Source organism: Vombatus ursinus, unplaced genomic scaffold (assembly GCF_900497805.2).
Source record: "Vombatus ursinus unplaced genomic scaffold, bare-nosed wombat genome assembly UNPS02014798.1, whole genome shotgun sequence".
NCBI classification, from domain to species: Eukaryota; Metazoa; Chordata; class Mammalia; order Diprotodontia; family Vombatidae; genus Vombatus; species Vombatus ursinus.
This window is the reverse complement of record NW_020954576.1, coordinates 38183160-38203216: the sequence shown is the minus strand read 5'-3', so window position 1 is coordinate 38203216 and position 20057 is coordinate 38183160. Positions and strand designations below refer to the sequence as shown.

At 37.2% G+C, this 20057-nt stretch overlaps 1 long non-coding RNA gene across 2 annotated transcripts in view; it reads right to left on the bottom strand.

Annotated features, from left to right (window-relative positions):
• LOC114050185 overlaps positions 1–19196 on the bottom strand; it is a 161137-nt gene extending 141941 nt beyond the window's left edge. For both annotated transcript variants that reach the window (XR_003569948.1, XR_003569947.1), the window contains exon 1: positions 18869–19196. This is a non-coding gene — a long non-coding RNA (uncharacterized LOC114050185). The remainder of the gene's footprint in view (positions 1–18868) is intronic.
• Between the last annotated feature and the right edge of the window lie 861 nt (positions 19197–20057).

The window sequence follows — 20057 nt, the reverse complement described above, 5'->3', positions numbered from 1 at the left end:
GAGAGAGAGAGAGAGAGAGAGAGAGAGAGAGAGAGAGAGAGAGAGATTGGCAAAAGATGAAGAGGGGAAAGAATGCAACAGAAAACCCTGGACCCAAGAACCAGAGGAGGAACTGAAATTAAGGAGCAATGAGGCACCAGGTTATGTGAAGGAGTAAGCCTGGATCACGCCTTTCATTTACACTGAGTCATGCAAACTGAGCAGGACTAATTGAGAGAGAGATTTGACCCTCTAGAAACCTCATTTGTTGTTTTGGTTTGGTTTTTTCCCTGCCTGTGGAACCTTCAACAGTAGGATAACACTCTTAAGTCAGAGAAATTTTATACACCCCTGAGGAAGATGGAGCCTACCAGAGAGCACATTTTCTTGACTATCTGTGGACCTAGATAAAAGTTCTTTCTATAGTTTTGGTTGTGTGGAATAGGCTTCTTCTATTCTCTAAGCCTTCTTAACTTGGTACTTGTAAGGTAACTGAAGACCAGAAGTAAAGAACTAGAAAAGAGTCAAGTTCAGATGTATTCACATATTCCCTAGGTAGGGGGCAAAACAAACTAAAGAGAGATTATTAGGTTATTATTGAGAAACCTTCAAGATAAGTATCTCACAGATGAGTTCTGGTGCAATTTATAGAAATTTGTTATGGTATGGAGAAATTCAAGTCATAAACTAAACATCTTCAGAATCTCTCTAAGGATTAAGAAAATTGGAAGGTTTTTTTTTTTTTTAAGTCAATGCCCTGGTAAATTGTTTCACTACTCAATTTCTCTGTTGTTGTTGTTGTTTTCCTTAAAGAAAGATATAATCCAAAATACTGTGATTGGCATAAAAAAGTCATTAATGAACAAAGAAAAATCAAGAACTAGTCCAACTACTTTAATTTGGTTAGGTGGCAAAAGCAAAGACAAATTAAGAATTTCTGTTTCCAAGAACACTTTTAAAACTCTTTGCAAAGGCCACTCTCAAACATATTTTAAGGATCCATGTATTCCTTACTGTACATTCTCCCTTCACTAATACAGATAACAGATATTCTGATATGTACCATGGTTGATGGTCCTTCTAAGTTGGAATGGCAGAAAAAAAAATCATCATCTGGTGGCCAATCTTCTAGTGACCAACCTTTCTAGATTTAGGAAAGAAAAATAAAGTCCAATTCTGGGCTTATGTGTAAAATCTTTCCTGTTAGATAGAACTGGACAGAGTTTGCATTTCACCAGCATCATCTTTGAGACCTCAGGATCACTGCCACATTATATTACGGCATAAGAGTAGGACTTGAATGGAAGGTGTATTAAATTCTTTTAAAAACCAATTCTAGCTTTCCATTCAGTTTCATGATGTCTTTATTTCCTGAGCCAATGTATATTAAATGCTATGGTCATGCACTGTCTAAGGCTAAAATGAACTAAGGATAGAACTAGAAAAAAATCAGACAGTATGACAAAGGATATCAGATATTAACATTTCTGAATTTCTTTTTAAATTTTCCATTCATTTGATTTTCATAGGAATCTGAGTTTATGGCGGCAATTCTGAGTATACAGTGGGACTTCATTATAAGTCTGTCTCAGAAGTCCTACTTTCAAGGACAAGAATATGCTGTAATTTTTTCCAGTTTTTCTGGCAACTAGCTTCCTTGGATGAGGTCCAAGAAAGACTCTAGGCTAGGCAGAACAATGAGACAAGCAGTAGTGCATAGAGGAGATGGGGTTTGTATAAGATGAGGGACATAACAGAGGTGGAATACAGGTATGAGTTTAAGTAAATTTAAGCAGTCTAATAATTTTTTTTAATCCTCAGGTCTGTTATATATCTATGACCATATTTTTCAGCTTTAGTTATTTGGAAATTAAATATAACGTATTTGCATACTACACAGGGGACTCTGTTGGGTTCAGTTTTGCCAACGGTTCTGGTTTTTATGCAACTGAACATGAGAGAAGTTTCCATTTACATCAATCAATCTGGTTCCTTTTGTCCATCTCTTAGTGTATTTGGACTTAGTTTTAAAACATAGAAAAATGAAAACAGATGGGGAAGTATCTCATATTTAGGAGAAACTATTAGGTCAGGGGGCTAAAAAGAATCAATTCAGTTACAATATTTAAAATTATTTAAACATTTTCTTCCTCAGCAAAATGTTTCCAGTTATTAAAAACTACCTGGTTGAGACATCACCAAATAAAAATATTTAGTTGTTTGATGATATTTTCTAAATTGATACAAATAATCCTTTGGAACTTAAATTTATCCATGTTTTAAGGGAAATTTTAGAAAAGGTAATTCAATTAAAATAACAAATATTTTGTGTCCAGAGCCTCAGGGGAGACACAAAGTTTATGTAGGAAACAGTCCATGCTCTCACAGAACTTACAGGGTTGCAGAGGGAGATGATACAAAAAAAAACTATACAAGAAAATAGGTGATAAATTCATTAGATGGGTTGATGGTTAGCTTACTTAACTTCTATCAGCACCAGTTTTCTCAAACATCAAAAGGAGGTAACTATATTTATCCAATGGCCTTGTTGCAAGGAAAGTGCTTTGGAAAGCTTAAAGGACAGTCTATGTGAGTTATTTGGATTAACATCATTAAACTGGTACAAACAAAGCATTCCATGAGGTCTAAGGGAGAAAAAGTTATTACAGACTGGAGTGAGAGGGGGTCAGGGGAGGCATGTAAGTTGCATTATAAAAGATGGTTTGGATTTCAGTTAGAATGAGGGCATTTTGAGCTTAGTGAGCAAAATGAGCAAAGGCACTGAGGGCTAGGAAAAGAGGTGGCAGTCCAATTTTGCACAGAAGGGAGTAGTATGAGATAAATCAGGGGAAGGAAAAGTGGCAGCACAACATGGAAGGCTTTGAATGCCAGGCAAAGAAAACAGAACATTATTGAATAAGCAGTGGAGAATGATTGGAAACATGTGCTGAAAATTCATGGTCAGATTTATGCATGGAGAATTCTATAACCTGAAGACCTGAGACCTTAGAGATTATCTAGTCTAGCATTATGAAACTTGAATAGAAACAGATTCCTGTGCTCTACATATTGACTTAGAAAACCACAAGTTAACATTATCAATGTGTACTGTATTTTTATTTATTTTGTTAAACATTTCCCAATTACATTTTAATCTTACTCTGGTACACTTTTTGTGGGAGCTTGGGGGCCATCGCCTTGAGTTTGACACCTTTGCTCTAATCAAACCTCCTTGTTTTATAGAAAGCCAAAGCCAAAAGATGTTAATTTACATGGCCAAATAATATGGAAATATTTTACATGACTACATATAATCTCCACTAAGATTGCTTGCCTTCTTGGTGGGGGAGGAGGAGGAGAGAATTTGGAACTCAAATTGTTTTTTTTTTTAAATATCAAAAAAATTTTGGGCCACTAGGTGGCGCAGTGGATAGAGCACCAGCCCTAGAGTCAGGAGGACCTGAATTCAAATGTGACCTCAGACACATGATACTTACTAGCTGGGTGATCCTGGGCAAGTCACTTAATCCCAATTGCCTCATCAAAAAGCAAAAAAAAAAAAAAAAAAAGTGTTCATATGTAATTGAGAAAAAACAAAATAAAAATTAAATGTAAAATGTAAAAATTAAAAGTAAAAAAATTTAAAAATTTAAAAAATAAAAAAATAAAAAAAATAAATAAAATGTCCAAGGTCACACAGCTCAGCTAGTAAGGAGCAGAGCCAGGATCCAAAACCATGTCCTCTGACTCCTACCAATGTCCAAGTTTGTCAGCCAGTATGAAGAATGGATTAGATAGGTAAAGGAATAGAATAGGGAAAGCCTATTTTCAGGGTTCCTCAACAGCTGACTGTCACAATCCTGTGACAAAGGATTGTCTAAGAGAATAGGGAAGTAAGCCCAGGAACGGTGCCAAGGATGTAGCTTTCCCTGGCATTGTGATACAATGGTATTGTTGCCCAAATTTTTGGGACGTACTCTATGTGGACAATATGGGGCAGCTTTTTATAAAGCCCAATTGCACAAGACTTCCTCAAACACAAGCACAGACAAGAATGGAAAGTCATTTAACATTTCCATGTTAAATGGAAGCTCTCTAGATTTTCCTCCTATCAACACCCATGCCATACATGCCAATTTGGAGAACACTAGCCCAGAGACTAGGAAACTCTGTTTTGATATGCTCCTTACAGGCAATCTCAGAGTAGAGGAGATGCTCCTACTCTCATCAGTGTGGTAACTGCTGTCTTCCTGCTCTCACAGGTCCCTTATCCTGCTTCCCTGATTAGGGTAATACCTTTTCAACAAATTCAACCAAATAAATATTTAATAAGTGTCTACTATGTGCAAGACATTATTCTGCAGGCTAACAATATGAAGGCAAACAAGTCCCTACAGTAAAGGAGTTTATGTTCTACTAGGGAGTATATAACCTATAAACAGGTAAGTAAATATAAGACAATGAGGAGAAAGGGAAAGCACAAAGAACTAGAGATCAGGAAAGGCTTCCTACAGAAGGTGGTAGTTCTTGAATGAAGCTGAAGACTCTAAAAGGTATAGCTCAGGTAGGAGTGAATTTCAGGCACAGAAGGATAGCTTCTGCAAAAGCACAGAGACTTTGGAGGCTTTTAGAACTGCCTAGATGCATAGCAATGAAAGTTTTTTTAGGGGTGCTAATAGTAGGAAGAAGAGGAGACAGAGAAGAAAGATGTTGCAGAAGTAGTTTTAGCTAGTAGAATGGGAAGCTCTTTTTTCTCATCTTAAGAAAAATAATTCGTATTTCGTTAAAGATTTCAAATGATTCCCAGATGGCTAAAGCTATGCATTTCAGACTTTTGGAGGATTACAGCTCTTGAAGAAAATTGTCCTGTTATCTTTATGCTTAGGAAAGTTGAGAAAAATGTTTGACTGTGTATGACTTCTATATGGACTCTACGTCAATTAAGGCTTATGTCATTTTCTTCCTTGTATTGTTTTTCCTTATGTGAAACAAGAAAGTAAACATTAAAGAAACAAGAAACATTATACATAGAACTAGTAAATGTATGAAATGAATAGACTAAGGCAGAGGGGGATTGAAAGTCAAGTTCTTGCTTCTCTTTGCCTTTTTGGAGGAACTCCTCTGTGCTCACAGCTCCTTTTAAAATCAGTGGGAACTCTGCAGGAGGTGCAGAGAACTGAAAATCTGACCCTACAGGAGCGGCCCAAGGTCACCCAGACAGTTGGTAGCAAAGTCAGAAACTCTACCCAGCCCCCCTTGTTTCAGCCACTAGATGACACTGCCTCCCCAAAAATAAGTGTAGAAATGTTGTTCTCAAAAAGAATGTACTGAAATACTCTTTGACTGAGCCATAGATCCTGATGTTGAAGAAGCAGGGGGACTTTTCAGAGACAGAAGAGAGGAAGCCTGAAGGTTTACAAGTCTAGACAAGAATGAACACAATTAGTCCTTTCTCTTTGACCTCCTTGCCACTTTATTGAGTTTCCAGTCACTTGGTTAATATGCTCTAATTCCCTTAATCATGGGGACAAACCTCAATGTCAAGGGGAACATGCAGTAGTTAGAGGTTTAACATCTGCACTTCAAAATGGCTCCTATGTCTTCTTAACAATGGCTGGGGAAAGTTCCCATTTTTCTTTTGTCTCCAAAATGCTCTCTGGTGATTTAAATAGTATCTCCTCCCTATGTAACTCTGCATATGGAGTGAAGATGCTGGGATGCAGATGAGACACAGGGATTTTGCTTTTATGATATACTTTAGAGATCCTCTCTCTGCCCTTAATCCTGGAGGGGAAGGGTTTCCTCTGTTTAAGTCCATGACCTTGGGGCACCTTTGCTTAATGTTGCTGAGACTACAAGGGTACCTCTTGCCACCTGGAATCGTAGGGGTTCTCCATAACCATTTATCAGTGATCAAGCAAAAACACACATCATTTTAATAACCTTTATGAGTTCACCTTAGGATAGGGACTGAACTGGTAATACTAGTCTATATAAACTTGCCATAGAGTCACTTTCTGGAATCCTCATGAATTTTCTAAACAAATGGTTTAAACAATCTATTAGCTAGGTTAAAAAAATGTCATCAGCACCAACCACCATTAAAATATCATTAATTCTTTTCTGCATTTCATTAATTCATTCAACAAATATTTATTAAGCAATTGTTAAGTGCAATAAATTGTGCTACACAATGGGAGAGATACAAAAAAAATGAATGATGCCCTTGAGTTCCTGGCCCTCAGGAATCTTACAATCTGAGTGTATGGTGTAGAGTGTGGGGGAAGCTTTATTAATACCTTCTAGGTGCATAGTCCTGTAGGTAAAATAAATAGAACACAGTCCTTGCCCTTAAAGAGTTTATAATCTAGTAGGTGAGGCAAGACATTCACAGGAAACATTTTAATAATTACCTTCTTTCTGCCTCCACAAAAGTCCTACTCTGAGGTCTCATTATAATGTAGAGATGACCCTGGATTCTCAAGCACCATGACAATGAAATATAAGTTCCAGCAAATTCTACTATGATGGAAAATGGCTGTCCTTGAAGGCAGGGTATGTTTTTGCCTTTGTGTCCCCAGTGCTTACCACAGTGCCTAGAACATAGGAGATGTTTGATAAATGTTTGTTGACTGACTAAAAAAGCTTCAAATATGGTTCAACAACAGATTATTATCTGAGGACCAGCTAAAAACAAAGTAGCTCATCACTACTGATTTGGTCACCTTAGCCATGGCAATCCATGAAATGAATAAAAAATGAAAATGATTCTCAATTCTGTAAGGTCCCTTTCTGCTTCTGCGGTGACATCAGCAGAAAAAGGTGAAAAAGACTGAGGGTGTTACAAATAATGTAGCTTTATAACACCTATAAACAAGTTTAAACATGTCACCAATTTAACTAATGGTAGTCTAAGTATGAGATCTTTGTCCAATGACTACTAGTTGACATACTAAGTGAAGGAAATGTATTATAAGTACTGCCATTCTCTCTATAATTGAAAATATAAAGGAGATAGTGGAGTTGGTTTCATCATGTTTCCCAAGACCACAAGAAATGTCATTTCATAGGATATTTTATCATTTCACCTTGGAATGCACATGATGAAGCAAAAGCATGAAGTCCACTACCCATATAGGATAACTACAATTTATATGCCAACATCTATTACAGAGAATTAGGAGGTAAAGAAATGATACTATGATCTTCAATACAATGTCCATGACAATTCCAAAGGATTCACGATGAAAAATGCTGTCTACCCACAAAGAGAAAACTGATGAACTCTGAGGACAGACTGAAGCATATTTTTTCCACTTTCTCTATGTTTCTTCTCCCATCTTTTTTTTTTTGCAACATGGCTAATATGAAATGTATTTTACATGATTTCACATGTGTAATAGGTATCATATTCTTACCTTCTTAATGGGAAGGGGAGGAGCTGAAGAGAGGGACAGAATTTAGAACTTAAAATTTAAAAAGAACATTTTAAAAAAATAATAAAATTTCCAACTCTAAAAAAGAAATGACAAAACTAGAAGTTAAATTCAAAAAAAATATTAAATTTCATCTTATTAGAATTAAAAAAATAAAAAATACATATATTTTGATCTTAAGAATAAAATTAATAGAGGCTGGGTCAAGATGACGGAGTAGAAGGAAGTATAGTGAGCTGGAAGACAGAGGTTTCTAGACACTAAGGACAGGAAGCAACAGGAAGTGCAGAGCACTCCATCCCAAGAAGAGGTCACGTACCAGAGCAAGAAAAGGTCCCAGTCAGCATAGAGGGGCCTAAACTTAAGCATGATGGAATAAGGTACAAACTGGCAGCTCTGCTGGCTGCCCAGTTTCACATATCCAAGGTTCACTGAGGAAAAGGCCTGTGGCTAGGATGACATCCCAGGTTAAGGAGTCATTATGGGTCCTAGGCTAGATGCTGAACAGAGGGCAAGTTCATAAATAAGCAGCAGTTGTGTGGATTAGGTTCCAGGAACAGAGTAGAGTTTTGACTCTACCTTAAAGCCTCCAGAAGAATAACCAAGGTAGAAATCACGGACCAAGGGGACAGCTGTAGTTCTGTCAATCTGAACCAGAAGAACTTTCTAGTTGGCTGAGGCCAGCAGCAGTATACTGGAACTCCAAACAACACAAGCTCATGCGTATGATGCTCAGATCCAAATCCAGGTCAGAAATTTATATAGCTCGGACCAGGGCAGGCAGTGATCAGATTTTGCAATGGATCAGACCACTTTGGAAATACTGAAAGCTTGTAGGTCCCCAGCCTGAGCTATCCTTCATATCCTGGAATAAAAACTAACTATCCAAAGAAAGGAGAAATAGGATTAGCTCTGGTATACTCTCTAGAAGGGCACAGTGCCCTGGCCCTAACAGAACATCTGAATTCAGGAAGTAGGCTAGAAGAATAAGCAAATAAAAGAATAATCCCAACATGAAAAGCTATTTAGATGACTAGGACACTAAAGATACAAATCCAGAAGAGAATGGCTCTAAAACATCTTCATGAAAAGCCTCAAAGCAAAACACAACTTGAGCACAAATTCAATTAGAATTCCTAAAAAAGATGAAACAGGGGGTTTTTTAAGTTTAAAATGTGTTTTTTTTAAATAAATGAAATGATCATTCTAAAGGAAAATATTGAAAAAGATATAAGTTATGGAAGAAAGAATTGGAAAAGGAATTTACAACTTTATACAAGAGGTACAAAACCTTAACCAAGCAACAGACTCCCTGAAAATTATAATGACCCAAATAGAATTTATTGACCCCATGAGACAACAAAAAATATTAAAACAAAATAAAAAAAAGAAGTATAAGGTACCTCATAGCAAAAATAACTAACAAAAAACTAGGGTGTGGGGAAACAATTTAAGAATAAGTCAACCACTTGACAGCCCTGCCCCACCCCCCAAAAAAGCCTACACATCATATTTCAAGAAATCATAAAAGAGATGGGGCAGAGCCAAGATGGTAGAGTCAGAAACAGTCAAATTCTCCCAACAATTTCTTACAAACCATTTTAAAATAACATGTCAAGTCAAACTTTGAAGCAGTATGGCCCACAAAAGGTTGGTGTGCGACATTTTTCCAACCCTAGACAATTCAGAAGGGAGGAAGGAGAGGTCTACGACACCGGGGTAGAGAATGACCCAGAGCACACCCAGCAGCAGCATCCGCGGCAGGCCTTGGAGGAGACTGCAGCAGCACAGCGGCAGCTTTGGGAGTTCTCAGCCCAGAGACAATAAAGGGATTTGACAGAGGACTCTGAGCTGACACCGGGCACAGGATGGGACGCTGTTTGGAAATTCCATATGCGGTTCTGGGTCACAGTTCCTGGGCAGAGAGAAGCACTAGCACTGGTGACTGAAGGGAAACAGGAACTCTGGTCACAGTTCAAGAGCGAAAAGGAGCACTAGCACTCGCAGCTCCAGGGGAACGAAGGCCCTTCTTGGGTAAAGACCAGAGCACAGACCAGGAGAACAGTGCACCTCTCCCTGGATCATACCACCTTGAAGGCACCAAAACCTTACAGACCCCCAGAATGAGCTCTGAAAGCAGCAGTGTGAAAAAATCTAAAGCTTGGGATGGTGCAAAACCACCCTGAGGTGAGCTGAGCCCAACTTCCACATAAAGTTCAAAGTCAAGAATTAGGCTAGAAAAATGAGCAAACAACCAAAAGGAACCTAACCATAAAAAGATACTGTGGTGGGAGGGAAGATCATGACACAAACTCGAAAGAAAACAACAACGTGAAAACAGCTATAAGCAAAGCCTCAGAGAAAAAAATGCAAATTGGACACAACCTTAGCAAGTATTCCTGGCAGTATTAAAGAAAGAGATAAGAGTGGGAGAGGAAAAATTGCAGGGGGGAAATGAAAATGATCCAAGAGAATTAACAGCTTGCTAAAAGAGGCACACACACACACACACATACACACACACATATACACATACACACATGCATGCACACACACACACACACGCAAACAAATATAGAAGAAAACAATACCTTAAAAACAGAATTGGCCAAATGGTAAAAGAAGCACAAAAATTCATGTGATGAAAAGAACTTCTTAAAAAGTGGAAATAGGAAAAAAAAAAAAAGGAGGGTGGGGCAGCTAGATGGCACAGTGGATCAAGCTCCGGCCTTGGAATCAGGAGGACCTGAGTTCAAATCCAGCCTCAGACACATGATACTCACTAGTTGTGTGACCCTGGGTAATCGCTTAACCCTGATTACCTCACCAAAAAGCCAAAAAAAAAAAAAGTAAAAATAGACAAATAGAAAAAGAGTTACAAAAGCTCAACAAAGTAAATAATTCTTTAATAATTAAAATTGGGCAAGTAGAAGCTAAAAACTCCATGAGACATCAAGAAACAATAAAACAAAGTAAAAAGAATGAAAAGAAATAGAAGAAAATGTGAAATATTTCATAGGAAAAACAACTGACCCAGAAAATAGTTCAAGGAGAGAGAATTTAAGAATTGTTGGATTACCTGAAAGTCATGATCAAAAAAGAAACCTAGACATCATATTTCAAGAAACTGTAAGTGAAAATATCCCCAATACCTTAGATCCAGAGGGTAAAATAGAAATTGAAAGAATCCACTGATCACCTCCTGAAAGAGATTCCCAAATGAAAACTCCCAGGAATATCACAGCCAAATTCCCGAGCTCCCTGATCAAGGAGAGAGTACTTCAGACAGAAAGAAGCTATTCAAATATCATGGAGACACAGTATCACACAAGATTTAGTAGCTTCCACATTAAAGGAGTAAAGAGCTTGGAATATGATATTCCAGAATACACAGGAGCTAGGATTACAACCAAGAATAACCTATCCAGCAAAAACTGAGTATAATCCTTCAGGGGAAAATATGGATATTTAATAAAGTAGAGGACTTTCAAGCATTTCTGATGAAAAGACCAGAACTGAATAGAAAATTTGACATTCAAACACAAGACCCAAGAGAAACATAAAAAGGTAAACATGAAAGAGAAATCATAAGGGACTTAATAAAGTTAAGCTATTTACATTTCTATATGGGAAGATGATATATATATATATATATATAATATAAATGTCTAAAAACTTTATCATTATTAGGGCAGTTAGAAAGAGTCCACATAAACAGAAGGCAAGGGTGTGAGTCAATTTTGTTGGGATGAACTAAAACAAATGAAGGAGTGAGAAAGAGAGATGCACTGGGAGAAGGAAGAGGAAGAATGGGGGAAATTATCTCACATCAAAGATGCATGTAAGGAAGAGCTTTTACAGTGGAGGGGAAAATGAGAGGGTGGCACTTGAACCTCATTGTCATTAGAATTGGTTCAAAGGGGGAAGAATATATACATACGTACATACACACACACAACTGGATATAGAAATCTATCATACCTAATAGGGAAATGGGAAAGAAAGGGGAGAAAAGAAAGGGGGGAGTGGTGATAAAAAGAAGAGCAGATTAAGGAAGGCAGTGGTTAGAAGCAAAACAGACTTCTGAGGAGGGACAAGGTTAAAAGAGAGAGGGCAGGACAGCAAGGTGGCACAGTGGATCAGGCTCTGGCCTTGGAGTCAGAAGGACCTGAGTTCAAATCCAGCCTCAGACACTTGACACTTACAAGCTGTGTGACCTTGGGCAAGTCACTTAACCTCGACTGCCTCACCAAAAAGCAAAAGAAAAAGAGAGAGAGAGAGAAATAAACAGAAGAATGTAAGATGGAAGAAAATACAGTTAGTAATTATAACTGTGAATGCAAATGGGATGAATTTACCCATAAAATAGAAATGGATAGCAGACTTGATTAGAAACCAAAATGCAACAATATGATGTTTAAAAGAAGCACACTTGAAAAAGAAAGGCATATACAGAGTTAAAATAAGGAGCTGAAGCAGACTCTATTATGCTTCAGCTGAGGTAAAAAAAAGAAAAAAGGGCAGAGGTAGCAATCATAATCTCAAACAAAGCAAAAGCAAAAATAGACCTAATTAAAAGAGATAATCAGAGAAATTACATTTTGCTAAAAGATACCATAGACCATACAATATGAAAGTACAACACAATATTAAAATTTTTTATAGCAAGATTCTCTGATAAAGGCCTCATTTCTCAAATACATAAGGAACTGAGTCAAATTTATAAAAATAAGAGCCATTCTCCAATCGAGAAATGGTCAAAGGATATATGAACAGGCAGTTTTCAGAAAAAGAAATCAAAACTATCCATAGTCATTTAAAAATATTGTAAATCACTATTGATTAGAGAAATGAAAATTAAAACAACTCTGAGGTACAACTCATACCTAACAGATTAGCTAACAAGTCAGAAAAGGAAAATGACAAATGCTGGAGTGGATGTGGAACAAGAGGGATACTAATGCACTGTTGGTGGCATTCTGAACTGATTCAACCATTCTGGAAAACATTCTGGAACTATGACCACTATGACCAAAGGGCTATAAAACTGTGCATACTCTTTGACCCAGCAGTAGCATTTGTAAATCTGTATCCAAAAGAGATCAAAGAAAAAGGACCTATCTGTACAAAAATATTTACAGAAGCTCTTTTTGTGGTGGCAAAGAATTGGAAATTGAGGGGAGGTCCTTTAGTTGGGGAATGGCTGAACAAGTTGTGGTACATGATTGTGATGGAATACTACTGTACTACAAGAAATGACATGCAGGATGGTTTTAGAAAAATCTGGGAAGACTGATATGAATTGATACAAAGGAAAGTAAGCAGAGCCAGGAGAATATGGTACATAATAACAGTAATATTGTAATAATGACCTACTGTGAAACAGCTACTCTGATCAATACAACAATCCAAGACAATTCAGAAGGACTCGTGATGAAAAATGTTCTTCACCTCCAGAGACAGAACTGATAAACTCTGAGTACAAACTGAAGTATAATTTCTTCACTTTATTTTTCTTGCTTTTTTTTTTGCAACATGGCTAATAAGGAAATAGGTTTTGCATGATTTCACAAGTATAACTGATATCATATTGCTTGCCTTCTCAGGTAGAGGAGGAGCTGGAGGGAAAAAAAGATTTTTGAACTCAAATTTTTTAAAAGGTTGTTAAAAATAAATAAATATATATTTTTTAAAAAAGAAATCATGAAAGAAAATTGTTCTGATCCCTTAGAATGAGAAGGCAAAGTAGAAGTAGAAAGAATCCACTGGTAACCTCCTGAAAGAAACTTCAAAACAAATACTCTCAGAAACACTGTAGTCAAAATACAGTTTCCAAGTCAAAGAAAAAAGACTACAATCAGTCAGAAACAAAGAATTCAAGTACCAAGGATCTACAGTCAGGATCAAATATGATTTAGTATTCACCACTAGAAAGGATCAGAGAGTTTGGAATATAAGATTCCAAAAGGCAAAAGGTATAGAAATATAGCCAAGAATGACTTATTCACCAAAGCAGTGCAGTACCACAGGGGAAGAAAAATTGACCTTTAATGAAATAAAGAACTTCCAAGCATTCCTGTTGAAAAGATCAGAGCTGCATTAAAAACTCAGAATTGCAAACACAGGAGTCAAGAGTAACTAAAAAGGCAAACAAAAGGGAACAATTATAAGAGACTAAACAAGGGTAAATTGCTTACATTCAAATAAGAGGAGATGGTACATGTATTCCCTCATAGCCCTATCATTGCCCAGGGTTGGAGAGTGAGTCTAATTAAACAGAAAGCCTAGAAGTAGTTTTGTTATGTTTTGATACTCTTAAAAGAAGAACATAAAAGGAGGGAAAGAGGAATATGCCAAAGGAGACAGGGAAAAGCATGGGGAAAATTATCTCACATAATCAAAGTGTACAGGTAGAGAAGCCTATAAAAAACAAGGAAGGAGTAGGAAGATGGGTGACACTTGAACCTCACTTTTATTTGAACTGGTCAAAGGAGGGAAGAATAGGAAACAGGATACAGAAATATATTTCATTAAACAGGGAAACAGGAGAGAAAGGGGAGATGGGAGAGAGGAAAATAAGAGGAAGGATAAATTTAGAGAGGAATTCATCCTAAGAAAACAAACTCTAAGGATATACCAAAAGAAAAATTAGAGCTCTTTGTGAGATGGCAAAGAATTGAAAATTGAGAGAGTGTGCATCAACTGGGGAATGTCTGAACAAGTTGTGATACATAAATGTGATGTAATATCATTGTGCTAAAAGATATGACAAAGGGGATGATTTCAGAGAAAACTGGGAAGACTTGTAAGGACTAATGTAGAGTGAAGTAACAATTTATACCATGACAACCATACTGTAAAGACAAACAACTGTGAAAGACTTAGGAACTCTGATCAGCATAATGACTATGATGTCAAAAAATCCACGATGAAACATGCTAGCTACCTCTTGATAGAGAGGTGATGGACTTGAAGTGCAAAATGAAACTTTTTTTTAATATGGCCAATTGAGGAACTAGTTTTACTTGACTATAAGGTTTCTATTGTGTTTTTTTTTCTATAGGGTAATGGGAAGATGAAAGTGAGGATAGGCAGATTTTTTAAAAATAAAATGTAAGTAAAGAAACAAAAACAAACTGGTGAAATACACACATACAAAAGAATTAAATCAACATACACTTATTGGAAAATATGGCTCAAGATCAAGAAACAAAAGAGACTAGAGGCTTATAGACTACACAGAAGCCATATGCCTATAATATGATGAATATTTTCTTTAATAGAATTATTTATAAAAATAAAATAGAGCTTTGTGGTTTGCAAAGTATTTTATATACATTATTTCATTTGAGTTTCTCAATAATATGTACTACAGGTATTATCTCCATTTTACAAATGAGGAAATTGAGGCTGGGAGAGGTTAAATTATTTGCCAGTGGTCAACATAAATATTTAATGTCATATGAGGGTCACGAACCCACATTTATCTTAACTCACAGTCCTTCATTCTTACCTTGATACCACAACATCTTTCGGCAATTTGACGTGGTAAGCATCAATCACATAAAAAATAAGAGTGATTCATCGTAACAGTCAGGAAACAATTAGTTAGCAACATGGGAATCACTTTGATATCAACTGTGTTATTGACTTATTAGCATAAAGATAAAAATCAATATAAAAATCAAAAATAATTGGAAGAAGATATAGTGGCTTTGTGTGAAATTACAACAGTAAACAAGTTACTAATTTTTAAATGGGAATTTGCTAAAGGAACAGCCATTAACATGGATTATAATGATTTCCTACAGAAGTTTTAACTACTGTAAAGCAATGGCCCCAAAGAAGAAGCTGAAGAGCCTAGAAACAACTTGTAGCCAGCAAACACTTACAAAGTGAAGTGACGTGGCAGTCAAGGGCAACACTGTTTTAAAACCAGCTTACATACAAAATCTTATAGAGTTGAATTATGAAATATACAAAACCGTTATAGAAGGTTGTAAGCAGAATCAGCACCTAAAATAGCAAGAACTGGTTAAGGGAAAGTTTGCAGAAAATTTGATTTGAGACCAAATAAGCCAAATCATTGCAAGAGGACTTACAGGTGAAACCAGGAGGCCAACTGACCAAAAAAAAAAATTGCAAAGATCTGTCAACATTTTTATAACAATAAAATTTTCTTTATCAATGTCAGTGGATGTATCACATTTTAATTCTGGTGTCTCAGTCTCTGATTTGCTAAATAAGGAAGTAGAAATGCATCAAAGACAATAGTCCAAGCATGATCAATTTATTAGTTAGACTAACAGTAACCAGATAGGTGGCTCAGTAGAAAGAGCACTAGGCCTGGAGTCAGGAAGAGCCACGTTCAAATTCAGCCTCAGACACTTACTACCTGTGTGACCTTGAGCAAGTCGGTTAATCTCTGTTTGCCTTAATCAACTGGAGAAGGAAATGGCAAACCCTTCTAGTGTCTTTGCCAAGAAAACCCCATGGACAACATAAGCATGCTATGGTCCACGGGGTCACCAAGAATTAGGTATGACTGAATAACAACAATGCAGTAACCAATACATTGGGTCAATGGACTCTCTCAATGACCAAAGACCTCAAGTTAGGGCTAACAAGATCTTTATAACAATTAGCAATATGACAAAGCAAAATCCTGAGCACCCTAGGTGTTTATTCTTATGAGTGGTTATCAATGACAGTCAGAATTGAGATAATATTTTTTGGCCTTCCCCTTCTTAAACCTCCTTCACCATAACTAAGACATGGGATTCCAGCCACAAGACAGAGGTTCCCAGGCAATTAGACTTCAGACCAGGGAGAGCTGCTAGGATAGTTTAAATTGATGAGATTTGACCTTTAGATTAACCTGATTTACCTGGAAAGTGAGTGATGGGTAGGGTCACAAAAGTGGAGGTGGAGGTAATTATAAGACAAAAGCTTGACCTTTCCTCCGGACTTAGGCAGGGCAGTGGGTGAAATTTACAAGGAAAAGGAATATTAAATCTAGCTTAAGTTTTAGCAAAATAGAATTTAAATCAACTTTCAGTTTCATTCTACATAACAAATAATATTTTTAAAGGAAAGAAAAAGTAGAAGAAAAAGGAGGGGAAGCAACAAAACTCATCAATATACTGAGTAAGTCTGAAAATAAATGCAATGAACCACACTAAAGTGGAGTATGGGGGTGGGGTATCTTCTTATTTCTCTTCTTTGGGGCCATGCTTGTGTTTTGTAATTTTGCAAAATTCACTTTTGGTTGTTCTGTGGTGCTTTCCATTTACATTGTATATATTGTTTTGCTTTCTTGACTTTGCCTAATTCACTTTGTATCAAATGGCATAAATCTTTCCATCTTGCTTAGGATTATTTTAACAATAGTATGTAGAACAAAAATATTAATAGTTACTATTTACATAGTGTTTTAAGGTTTGCAAAGCACTTAACAAATATTATCTCATTTGATCCTTACAACAACCTTAAGAGGTACATGTTATTACCTCTATTTTACAGATGAGGAAACTGAGACAAGTGAAGGTTAAATGACTTCCCCCAAAGTCACACAACCACTAAGTATCTGAGGGCACATTTGAATTCAGGTCTTCCAGACTCTAAGTCCAGTAGTCTATCCTGAGCACCAACTAGCTGCCTCCCTAAAACTGACTGAAGAATCCAAAAGTGAAAGAGAAAGAGACTAGTTGCTGTTGTGGTAATAAAGTGAAAAGGTGGTTAGGGCCTTAGGGCAGCGGGAATAGAAAGAAAGGGATAACTACAGGAGATATAGTGAAGGAATTAGTAATTTTCTGGATAAAAGAAATGAATGAAAAGGAAAAATCAAGGACAACCCCCAACTGAGGAACCTGGGAATGAATGAATGAAAGAATGAAAGAATGGATGAATGATATATTCAGTGCTTGCTATGTACAAAGCACTATGTTAACTGCTGGAGATACAAAGAGGAAAAATAAGCCACCTTCCTCCTCCAGACCGAAGTCCCTCCCCACCCCACCAGTTCACATTCTAATGGAGTGGACAATATAAATAGAAGGTCCCCCCCACCAAAGATAAATGATGGTGGCATTGAAGGAATGTAAAAATAACCAATATCAGAATCCTAAAGAGATGTCTTATTTTTATTTTTTTTTAATAAAAACACACTTTTCTGCAGCTTTATTTCCTTAAGGTAAGGTCTATTTTTTCCACGAACAATTTGTCAGAAAGACTTTGTATTTCTTTGACATCTGTTTTGGGGGAAGATATCAAGCAGAAAACCTTGTCTTCTTTTCATTGCTGTTTTTGGAATTTCAGGGTGGCTTAATAAAATACTACCAGGTCCTTTTCCTCCATGGCATTCGTTACAAGGTCCTCAAAGAGTGGGGTATGGCGTGGCAGGCTGGAAGAAGGCTATTTTTGGAGTCTGTGAGAATGTGAAGTGATAGACTGACAAGTATGAGCTCTTTTAAGAGCGTGCTGTCATCAGTGTTCTTTGGATTTGTGTGTTGCCATTCCTTGGTGGTTGTTTTATAACATAGTTTTCTTCATAACCGGTTACTAAATATACTACTAATGAATTTTAATATCTTTAATTTTTTTTTACATTTCACCAATGTCTTTTGTTTTTAAATCACAGTCATTTCCAGATCTAGACCTCCCACCCATACTCTAACACTACCCACTTGATCTTTCCCTTGTAACAAAATTAAAATAGTTAAAAAAACAAAACCAAACCCGTCCAGCATTATTTCTATTATGCCATCTTACCCCCTAATTAGCATCCCTAAAAGCCAGTGAACAAAATAAGGTACAGAGCTGCTTAAGTATCCTGCCCCAAGTCTCTGAAGACAGACATACAAAGCCTCAACCATCTGGAGTGATTGTTAAGTGGCTAGCTTTCAGCCACAGCCTGATTTTGGCCCACTTCCAGGCATCAGCATAATTACACCATAAGGCAAAAAATCCACCTTTGCCATAGTTCCACTGCTATCCTTCAATCAGTCTGCCTCAACAATGGAAGGTGGACAGACCCCTAACAGATCACAGGGACATACGAAAGCTATCTACTCTAATTTCTTCATTTTACATATAGTCCATGTGAACTCCAGAGAATTTTTATCCCAACCATAATTCCACTAGCACGGTAGGAGCTAAAGCAAGCTACTATTCTAGGGGTAACCCTAGGTTGTCCTGGAGTGTCAAAGGGGGCCATTTAATAATATTCTACCTATCAATTGGTAACTCTAGTAATATCAGCTTAAACCCTCATTCCAGTGTGTTTCTCCCAAAGTCATCACCATGATATCTCCACTCCCCCATATCAACTGACTCTTCTATCAATTTAACCAATTAACATCAATTAGCTTTTACAAAAAAGGACATTTACTGAGAAGATACAACAACAAAAAAAGAAGTATAAACACATCCTCCCAATCCAGGGACACACTTACCTCTCTATACCTCTGTCCTTAGTGAAAGTAGGTTCAAACTTAAAATGGTTGCTAAAAAAGCATTTGCTTCAAGTTCACTTCCAAATATGGTATGGCCAATGGATGGAATCACTCCCTTGCTTACAGAACACAGTGTGCTGTCTAATGTTGACCCATACTAGCCTGAATTCCATAGCTCACTTCTCACTGGGCTCAAATACTAACAAACTTTGGTACAGACTCCAGTTACTGAACCTTGCAAGATCTTACAAGGCTATGTACCAAGTGAAAGAAGACACAAATTGGAGGCAGCCCTTTCCCTAACACAAACCTGTTTTGGATGGGCTCGTTAGCTGGCCTAGTGAAGGAAAGAGTACTCCCCACCCCACGCCCACACTGGCCCTCAGAGAGTCCTTATACAATGTGGCCAACCAGAAGGAAAAAAAAAGTTTCTCCATTAGTCATAAGAGGATAATGGGGCCCCCCATGATGCATGCCTAGAAGTTGGCAAAGCATGAACTATAAGGCCCAGTCTCTCATTGGCCAGTCTCCCCTTAACGCAGATCTGAAATGTTAAGTAATTTGCCCAAGGTTACACAGAAACAAAAGGTAGATTCCATTTCCCATGGTGCCTAATCTAAACCTTTTCTTTGTTCAAGTCCCTACAACCCAAGCTGACCCCCTCCTTTACTGAGAAGACTAACTCAACCTCCCTCTTTCCTCTTCCCTTAGTTTCTTGTAGCAATGGATTCATAGCAGTAGTAGAATTTCCAGCTAGTTGTGCCTGCCCTGGTTGTAGATGATAGTGAAATGACTGACAAGAGGCAAGCAGAGGCCTCCAGACTGACACACTTTTACAAGACATTACAATAATTGTCTAAAGATTTACAAAGTTGTACTTACATTTAATACTCCCTTCATCAAGAATAGAATAGGGAACTGGAACAGGAACTAGACCTGTGATTTCACTGGTATACGGAATGCCCAGATAAGAAAACTCCTTCTACTCATGCCAGTTGGTATTCTCCGCAACTTGGTCTCATACAGTGGCCTAGATTGCTGGGTTGTGAAATTACTTGTTCAAAAGAGCAATAGAGCACTGGCCTTGGAATCAACAGAATCTGAGTTCAAATCCTGCTGTGTGACCCTGGGCAACTGCCTTCAGAAAGAAAGAAAGAAAGAAAGAAAGAAAGAAAGAAAGAAAGAAAGA